Here is a 10,213-nt window from a genome sequence, read left to right as displayed (position 1 = left end):
TGACAGAGATACTACATCTACTATTCTCTTCCACATTTTCAAACGTTTTGCCACATAGTTCTTAACACAATACGAATAAAGACGAATAATCCACAGGGTAACAGTTGATAGAAATGCGTCCACCATCATTGGAATGGAGCGTGAAGAAATAAGGATTAATTCCATAGCGTTTCGGAAGTACAGTTCCCACAGCAGAAGTAGGCACTTTCCCTTAGTATAATTAAACACGTGCACGAAAAGACATGGAATACTGTAGAACATGGCCCATGCATCACTCTTGTAAGACAGGAATAATTGAAATTTAAAAACAATGTAGTTGTACACAACAATTTCACTGTATACGGTCAATTTGGAATTGAGAATGAACCACGCACTAAATGAGGGTTTTATCTACAATTACATCAATCCGGTAGGAATAGCCAAGACACTTGGGGTCTGCTCCACTTCAAGGCAAGGATCGGACTGAGGTGGAATCAGTAGTGACAGTGAACCCAGAAGAATATGAAACTTAAATTCTAAGGTTTGATAAAATGGGATACACCGTGATAGGCGAAAGGCTAAGTTGACTGAACGCTGGTTTTAAGGCGAGGTAGATACAACAGTGAAAAACCCGCCCTCCCACAAAACCACTCGAAGGATACCTTGGATTGCTCGAGACATGACCAATGTAAGGAAGAAATGAAGTCAGTCGCTATATGATGATTGTCAATAGAGAATGATCCTGAATGATTTCACTGAAGACGCCATACGACCACACCGCAGTTGGCGTTTAATTTAGGCTGCACTTAATTGTAACCGATCATAAAGCAGACGTGTTTAAAACATCTGCGATTCATATCACATCATTACTTGCGAAAATGTCACAATTACTGATCATTCATTTCAATCATACATAGAGGTATGATATCAATCGATAAATAATGGGTTTTAGGTGAAACTAAACGACTTGTCTTTATACCTATCGAAAGGACTTAATCAAATTTACCTCAAATATAAAGGATATAGTTTTCTACATCTCTTTCACTACCTTTCTCTTTATGATTTTCACTTTCATGATGACATACCGTCATCGGTGCAAAATGCTGCAGCCAGTAAATCGGTTGTGACGAATTTTAGCCCTCATGGAAAGAATCCATTTATAAATGGATTGCGCAGAACTAATTCAAGTGGATAATCCATTTTTGTCTTAAGCTATTAGCAATTAAAAAGCAAATTGTAAGCTATTCTCCTTAATTAAAAGTGTGAACCCACTGCGGCGTATTTCGATACAAATAAATAATAAAAAATAAACATTCTGCTAGTGCTTTCTCGAGAACCGCGAAGCATATTCTGTTTAAATTGATTGGCTCCTGCTTATAAATGGTCAAATGTTCCTTTCTCAGGGCAAACTGACCTTCATTAAGATAAATACAATCACCATTCTCGGCAACATCATTTAAGCGCGTGCTACAGAGTATCCTCAATACAAACCTTTGATGTATGTGAAAATATACAGATCGTCTAGTTTTCCTCAAACTGCATCGCTCTTATTTGAAGATTCGATCATTTGTGACCGAGGTATAATCTACAAAATCAAATGGTGTATACCCCGCCATTAGTAGTATAGAAGAACTGGTTAAGAGGTAATAATTCAAAGAAATTACATTGGAGAACCTACAAGAGTGTGAAATAGGACGAAATAAGTACAGACGAGACAATATACTCTCTAAAAAATTTATTTCCAAGGCTATACAATTTGAAAATTCTGTCATCATATGCCGCAGATGAGAAGTCCATAATAGTCACAATCTCATGCACATTGAAGCAGTTCTCGGTGGAGAACCTCTTCTGAAATCACTCTTGGCAGCGCAGGTGGAATATCTGGAGACACCAGCCCCCGCGCTCGAAGTCATGCCAAGAAAACTCTCCATAGCTGCAAAAATAAATAGAATAATTAAATTCACTCTAAGGGGACAACTAAATTAAAAAATGACAAACTAGAGAAGAGATTATTCGAAATAGAGAAAAACAAAATCGTTAATACTGTTAACAAATACAAACTGCAGAATAAAAGGAATATCAAGCAAAATTAATTTGATTTTTGAAATAATTTCTCGGAAAAATGCAAATGAAATTCATTCCACATAGTACAAATGCTAATAAAGCTTTAACCACCTGGTTGATGATCCAAGAATTTCATGAATTTTAATGAAACTATGAAAATAGCAAGTGAAACACTATCTCAAAGAGAAAGGGTTTTTTTTCAGTGAAAAAAAAGAAAAACTGAAACATCTTCAATAGTATAGTCAATCAAGTCAATAGTGTAGTCACTCACCAAAGCAGGTAGCCGATTTGGTTTTCGAGATTGACTTCTTCATGATGGACTGTGTTCCCTTAGTGATGGTAATTGGTGGACGATTCCCCGTGGGAGTCACGACTGTAAACGATACGAAAAATACTCGTTAACACAAATACCATAAAAGGTGCACAGGAATTGAAACCACAAAAAAATAAGGCAAGATAATGCCATAAAAAAGGAGGAAAAATTTCACCTCTTTTCGCCGGCATCGCCTTCATCTCGAAGCTCTCGTTCGCCGCACCAAAGGCACGGACGGCCTGGCCACGGTTCCTGAGGCCTCGGAACTTGATGTTCAATGGCTTGGCCCTCTCCTTCCTCAAGCGACGAAGGTGTTGACGGACGCGAGACCGCAGCACGACGTCCGAGTGAACCAAGGAGTGCCACGTTTTGCTGACGAGGGCACTGGACAGCAATGTGGCAGGGTCCAACATCCTAATAAAATGAGAGAACATTTAACTTATAAATATGGTAGAAGGTTAGTATTAAGAAAAGAGAAAATATATGACAACCGTACTTCCTAATATAGTGCAGAAGAAAGCATAAAAGGATGGGATTACCTCAAGATGTGGACGGCCATCTCCGGAGGCAGACTTCCCATTACGTCGAACCTTGGAGAGTCATCGTCCGTTGGGCTTCCCATGAAGCAGAGCAGCGAGATGAAGGAATCCATCGCCGTTCGAAGCAGCAGAGTTGTCGTATGCAACAGGTATGGACCACCGAATACACTCACGGTAAGGCTCGAAAGAAACTCGGAAGAAACACACAAAGGCTAAGAACTTCCACACTTCAGACCGCCGGAGCAGAAAATGCAAACATTCGAAGCGAGCATCTCGTATTTATATCCCCGGAGCACCAACGCAACGGTTGCATCGGCCGTTGCATTCGCCACAAACGGCCACCCACCCCCAAAAGTGAAAGGTGGTTGCAACTGGCAACAGCCAATGGCGTAGCGTTCTTAAATATTTAACCACGCCCACTTTCCGTTGAATTTTGGATCTCTCGGTCAATTAACTTTTTTATGCAAACAGTTCAAAATTTTGAATTGGCACTAATTATAATAATTAATACGTATGTATGTATGTGTATATATATATATATATATATATATATATATATATATATATATATATATATATATATATAGTGTATTGGGATATTTTGAAATAATTCATTATTTTGCAAATCATTATTTATACAAATTAGCAATGAGTTTAAATGACATATGAAAATTACTCTTAATATTTTTCCTCATAGGTTGCTGGAGTTATTTTATAAATAAATCATGCGAGAAAACAATCCTAACATTAGACTACCTAAGTGACGGAATACTTTCATACTAGATCTCAGTCACCCCCTATTTCCGTTTAATTTCCCTGGATGTATCTATGAGCTGGCTTACTAATGGTGTTGCATTGAAAAATGGTTTGAATAAAAATATATTAGCACGTTAATTGACGTTCTTCATTGCAGAGAATTTGAATTTAAATATGAAAAATTATTACTCCCAAAATCGCTGAAAAATGTATATACATCAAAAAGATTCTTAGATCAAATGACAATTACGCCATTAAAATATGGGAAGAATTTCTTCGCAAATGAAACTGTTACTTTCAAGAAAAATAATCCACCTAACTAATGTCTTGAGATCCTAAGATAAGCAATATTTTTTGTGCCATTATTTCTAAATGTATATGTACTCGTATGTATGCTAATTTAATTCCTTTTAAATAAAAACCCACCTCTACCAAAGATATCGAAAAACTTGAAAAAAGGCGTATTTCCATCATAATTTTTCCAAATTGGTTTTTTGCGGTTGACAAAATTATCCCGTAAGAGTTCATAAGTACTTAAGGAAAATGACTGTTTTCCGTAATCTTCCGTCAACTCTGAAATTAAATCAATCCAACTTATTTACGGCTCTTATTTCAATTTCAAATATGCTCGTATATAGAGGCACAACACCACTATTGCAAAAACTAAGATAAGAATACACTTCCCTGCCTACAATAAAAGAGTGCTAAATAAATATAGCAGAACAGAGAATGAAACAGTACCTCACACCGGAAACGACGCCTCATTTAAATGATAAGGATGAAATATCCCACGGAAAGTGTTTGCTGATACGATTAATACATTTAACGCTTGGCCACATTTTCAGAAAATCCTTTGACGGCGATTTACACGTGTCCAAGAAGGAATGTGGGAACGTAACAATCTCATTATTGACTAGTGCATTTCATGGAGGCTATAAGTTTGTATACTCCGAAAAGGATACAATCACACAAAAACCCATTAACTGTCCAGATAATTCAAACAATCACATTTAATAAAAGGACCAATTTTCGTGCCGTTTTTATTCTGCAAGTCGTTAAAATAACTACAAAAAGGTTTGCCCTCTATTAGCTACGAAAAGAAAATAAATGATCACTTTCATGTTTTCACGCTCGATATGACGATTGTTGATTAAATAATATTCGGGATCCAGCTGATATTTTGGTTCACACGACGAAACTCGTATCAACATAAACAATACCCCTTCCTCAACCAAGTATCCTGATCATTAATCATACCCTAATTTATTCCATGGCATCAACTGTAGTGATTCGCCATTCGTACGATATGGTGATGACTAAAATAAAGTCACCAACGAATCTTGGGGACTCAACTGCGTAGCGAATGCGATAGAAAGTGGGCTCACGGATGGGTGGCTCATATCAATCGTCGAACGCACATATTCAAAAAGACACTAAACTTACTTGAAAATTTGAATACTCCCTTGAACGCTTAAGACCAAATTTCCCATCGTTATTTCCTTTTGGCAAAAATTTTCTTTTCCTCTTCAAGGCGACAGCAGCTTGCAGCGGGAATCTGCTCTATTAAGATTATTCCCTGTCCCTTGAGTATACATTCAGAAAATGTACTCTAACATTCACTATTAGAACTTTTTTACAGACCAGAAAACTGGAACTGTTTCACCAACTTGAAATAATTCAACCAGACAGAAATAAGCAATCTCATGCCACCAAATTAACTAAAAGATATCTTGTGATTACCGTGATAAAGAGAGTGAGTGTGTGTCTGTCTCTGCACCGTGAGAAACCACGCTAAATTGCATAAAAGCACCTCTTCTGAAGTAATGGTTGATTACGATAGACATTAAATTGCACAAAACACATGCATTATCGTGGTAATTAGCACGAAAGGCAACACGAACCGCACTTACGTAGCACAGATAAAACACGACAAAGAGACAGTGGCGATTCACTTCACAACGCAACAAACACTTGGTATATGTAAGAAACACGCATGAAGAGGCTGTATGAACTACGACGACGCAGATGGAAGGCAAAATCGAAGGTGAAATCGCACTGATCCTCAATGAAGCAACGTTTAAACTGAGAGGGACGCTGGATTGGAAGACGATCGAACTTCTTCCATGAAACTTGCATTAACGGTGTCAATAAAATGGGGCAGAAGTATTTTGGGCATGGCAAAGTTGACAGAACGCCGTATTTACAGCGTTGACTAGAGAAAAAAATATGACCCCCGGGTGAAAACCACTCACGGAGACTGTAACTACCTTGTTTATGGAAGGAAATAAACTGGAAAATCAGTTAAATACCCACTGAGGAAGGCTTCGATTGGTATTGCTAAAAACTATATATAGCCCCACCGGAACAGGAGTTGAATCATAATCAATATTTTTAACGTCTATACACGCATCTTATTTGCAGAAATATTTCACTCAACACTTGACGCAGCTTCATGAATAGTGTCAAGAAGCTAATAGATGAAGAATTTGAAAAAAGTGAGCACGTAAATGGAATTTAGAAAACTGGTTCATGCACATCAGAAATGTCGAGTACATTCTGAAATCTAATGGAATGCGCCAGGACCGTATAAGAGTTAAAAGAATATATAGGCGTGCCTGCTATGAGATAATTTCAGAATGAGTCGTAATATCCTCCATTCTTACAAATGAAAATTCTCTTGCCGATTCATTGGTGTACATTATCCGAGTCTTCAGGCGTGTACATTTGATTTAATTAGGTTTTTCCATATTAAATTATGAAAAGAGCCTATATTTAAAAAACGAAGCTTTTGAAAAATATTAAGTCGGTATTTATCGAATGAAATTTAGCGTAAAAATTACATTGGGAAGTTTGATTCTCGCCATAGTTGGTGTGGAATGAGAATAGGATCGGTGAATCCGTAGTGACTGTTAGACATCTTACAAAAAGTGTACAATGACGCCGAAGTGATTTGAACACGGAATATTCTTGAGTTCGACGCGGGAATGTTCGGAAACGGAGTCCTTTCTAATAGCTAACCTCCTCGTCTAGAGGTTTGTTCTCATTGGCCTACGTACATAGAAAGAGGAACAACGATCTTATGAACACTACATCCACTTTAGAAAATTATTTTTCTTAAAAAATTGTTGAGCTTTACTTAAGAAATTGAGTTGACCGGCACCGCCTTAAACACACCGTCATCGGTGCAAAATGCTACAGCCAGTAAATCGGTGGTGACCAATTTGAGCCCTCATGGAAAGAATCCATTTGTCAAAGGATTGCGCAGGACTTATTCAAGTGAATAATCCATTTTTGTCTTAAGCTATTAGCAATAAAAAAGCAAATTTTAAGCTATTCTCCTCAATTACAAGTATGAACCCACTGCGGCGAACGCACGGAGGGTTGTTGGAGCACACCGCCTCGAAACGCCGGTATTGCTAGGGGTAGGTGTGCGTTACGTCGTGTAAACCAAAATATCAGCTGGTTCCCGAATATTATTTAATCCACAATTATCATATCGAGCGTAAAAACATGAAAGTGATCATTTATTTTCTTTTCGTAGCCAATAGAGGGCAAACCTTTTTGTAGTTATTTTAACGACTTGCAGAATAAAAACGGCACGAAAATTGGTTGTTTTATTTAATTTGATTGTTTGAATTATCTGGACAGTTAATGGGTTTTTGTGTGATTCTATCCTTTTCGGAGTATACAAACTTAAAGCCTCCATGAAATGCACTAGTCAATAATGAGATTGTTACGTTCCCACATTCCTTCTTGGACCCGTGTAAATCGCCATCAAAGGAATTTCTAAAAATTTGGCCAAGCGTTAATCGTATTAATCGTATCCGCAAAGACTCTATTTCCATTACCTCTGGTATTTAGCTTTATATTTTATGTGGCTACTTTTTATTTCCCTGTTGTCTTATTGCATGTTTTATTCCTGCAAGTTTGGTAGGCTTTCTCGGCATTTCTTCGAGCGTTGGTGCTGGTTTCTGTATCTCCATGCTGCAGTACTAGGAGTGTTTTCAGAGGAAGTTCTCCTGCGAGAACTGTTTCGATGGACATGAGAATGTGGCACTTATTGATTTATCCTCGCAGTGTTATGAAAACAGTATTACCGCCTTGAAGACTCTTGGAAATAAAGTTTCCCGAGAGTATCTTTTATTCTGCCGCCTCTTTTTTATCCCTCCTCTTTTCCTTATTGTCACCTCCTGAGTTTCATCTAATTATTTTTACTGGTAATATGTCCCTTTATACGAGTAATTTTGTGCGTCTACAATTGACGAGGATTACTAATTTTATCTACATATAGTTTACAGCATTAATATGGGCTTGTCACGGGGTGCGGAGGTAATGCAAATTAAGGGTTTAATGTTTTATTAGCGTGTTTTTTATGTTGCCATACAATTTTTACAGAGGTCATCCTCATGGTACAATTACCTTTTATTGCCACTATTATCTTTGACATTGAGTTGTTTAGGTGCATTTAGGTATTTCAAAGATTTGAAAACCTACCTTTATTGCGATAATTGACAAAACCTATTAAAGGAAGAGCGGATGACTTCGGAGTAGTGATATTTATGTTATCATCTTATCTCGCGGACAAGTCATTTATTTTTGGCTTCAGCAAAAGTGTCAAGCATAGTTGTTTTCCGTTGTAAAGCCTCTTTAACAAATTGATATGCGTGAGCTCCAATATATTGTAAGCTATATTTCCTATTCCACTTCTTAAATATTGCTGTGCCTTTATAATTACTAATATACTTTTTAGGTCTTTCTTGATATTCATGAGTAATTACTAATGACGGAATTTTATCCAATTTCCATTAGATGCCACAACATTGGGAGTCTGTCATTAGGGCCGTCGTTAAAATCTTAGAAAGTTGTTTCTTTTAGTACACTCATCCATGCGCATGATTTTATAAGCAGCGGGTCGTCTGTGTGTTGTTTCATAAAGGCGATGCTCTAAGTCACAAATTCGTTATTACAAAGACCAAATTTCAGGAATTAAAGTTTGAATTGCTACTCATGCACTCTATTTGCCAGATTTAGCCCCCTCGGATTATTTTCTGGTCAAAAATTGGAAAAATGGCAGTTCTTTTTATAGAAAGGACATCGAACTTATTGAACATCGCTGGAAAAAGTGTATAGAGCCGAAAGGAGATTGCGTTGAAAATAAATACATTTTTTTCCAAAATTTTGGTGTTTTCTTTTTTAGGTAGGGTACTTCTGGGATAACCCACGTGCTGTGGTGGTTCAGATCACCAACGTAAAATTAAGGAAATTTGTTGCAGAACGGATATATTCAAAATGCCATTTTTACCTCGAACAATTAGAGATGAAATTAGATATGACAGCAATTGCGTAGGAGATAATCAGAAGTGGTAGTGTATATATTTGTTGATATCCACAATGTTATTTCCTAAAGGTATTTTTTTTAATTTAACGGACACGGCATGATTTCTACGGCATGAGTTCTACGGCATGATTTCATTGTAAGTATCCTGATAATGAACATTGTTGCATGTAACTCCTTTCTTTCGTGTGGTTAACTTTTTTCGATAGGAAGATGAAACTAATATTTGTGTAGAGGTGACATGATTGGGATTATGCATGCGTGTGGTGACCTAAAACCCCCCGCCACACGCCTATGCGGCGGATTAAGGGGTATTTTATATATGTAGATGAGACATCAAGTGACGTCCTCCATAGGTAAATCCTGTTGCATTAACAATGATAATGTACTAGCAAGCCACATATGTCTCCATGAACCTTTGTAAAAAGGTCTAGGTGACTTCTTATTCTCAGGTGAATAGTCGTGGTGGCTTTTTTATGGCAGGGGATAGGTAGTCTTGCTTGGTTAATGCAAGCGGACTGTATATCAACGGTCAAATTTCGCAGTAAAGAAGTGTCTTTGGCATTTGGGTTTTCTTGCTCAACTCTTGAGAGGAGTACAATTTGTGATAATAAATTCGCATTTAAGTGGACGCCGTGGCGCAACGGTAGCGCGTCTGACTCCAGATCAGAAGGTCGCTTGTTCGAATCACGTCGGGGTCATTGCTATTTTTATTAAATCGAGTTAATCTCATTAAATTTTTAATATATGATATTTGTCTTTGAATAGATTAACGACATTTACCGTCGGTTGTGTCTAGGGAACATTTGCTTGTAGTTTTTACCTAGGCCGGAAGTCCAATATTTGATTGTTAGCAGTTCTTGTTTTTTTTAATGGTGAAAGAAGCAATAATGGATTTTTCAGCAATGATCACTGGCAATTTTTACTTTCCAGGTCCATTTATACCATATTCCTTATCTATATCTATCAAAGTTATCTTTGCAAATAAGTTTAAAGGAATCTCCCAGTGAAATCCAGGCCGCCAATAACGGGGTCGGGAAAGTGGGGTATTTAATGACTAATATGCCTTAAAATTATCAGAAGTGTTTATTTTTCAAGGAAATTGCTTCGTGCCAATGGAGCAATTTCCATAACGCATTATTCATAATGATAGTAATGTACCGTTTATATGATCGGATAGCCATCCTTCACTTTTAGCCCTTAGCCAATTCATCATGACTCGAATCT

The 10,213-nt window shown here is 37.3% G+C and overlaps 1 non-coding gene across 1 annotated transcript; it reads left to right on the top strand.

Annotated features, from left to right (window-relative positions):
• The first annotated feature begins 9,615 nt into the window (after positions 1-9,615).
• On the top strand, positions 9,616-9,687 carry TRNAW-CCA (transfer RNA tryptophan (anticodon CCA)). The gene has a single exon. It is a non-coding gene; the product is annotated as a tRNA-Trp (tRNA).
• Positions 9,688-10,213: the final 526 nt, after the last annotated feature.

Source organism: Hetaerina americana, unplaced genomic scaffold (genome assembly GCF_022747635.1).
Source record: "Hetaerina americana unplaced genomic scaffold, ioHetAmer1.1.p SCAF_5, whole genome shotgun sequence".
NCBI lineage: Eukaryota > Metazoa > Arthropoda > Insecta > Odonata > Calopterygidae > Hetaerina > Hetaerina americana.
The sequence above is the reverse complement of the archived record's forward strand: the minus strand, read 5'-3'. Positions and strand labels throughout refer to the sequence as shown.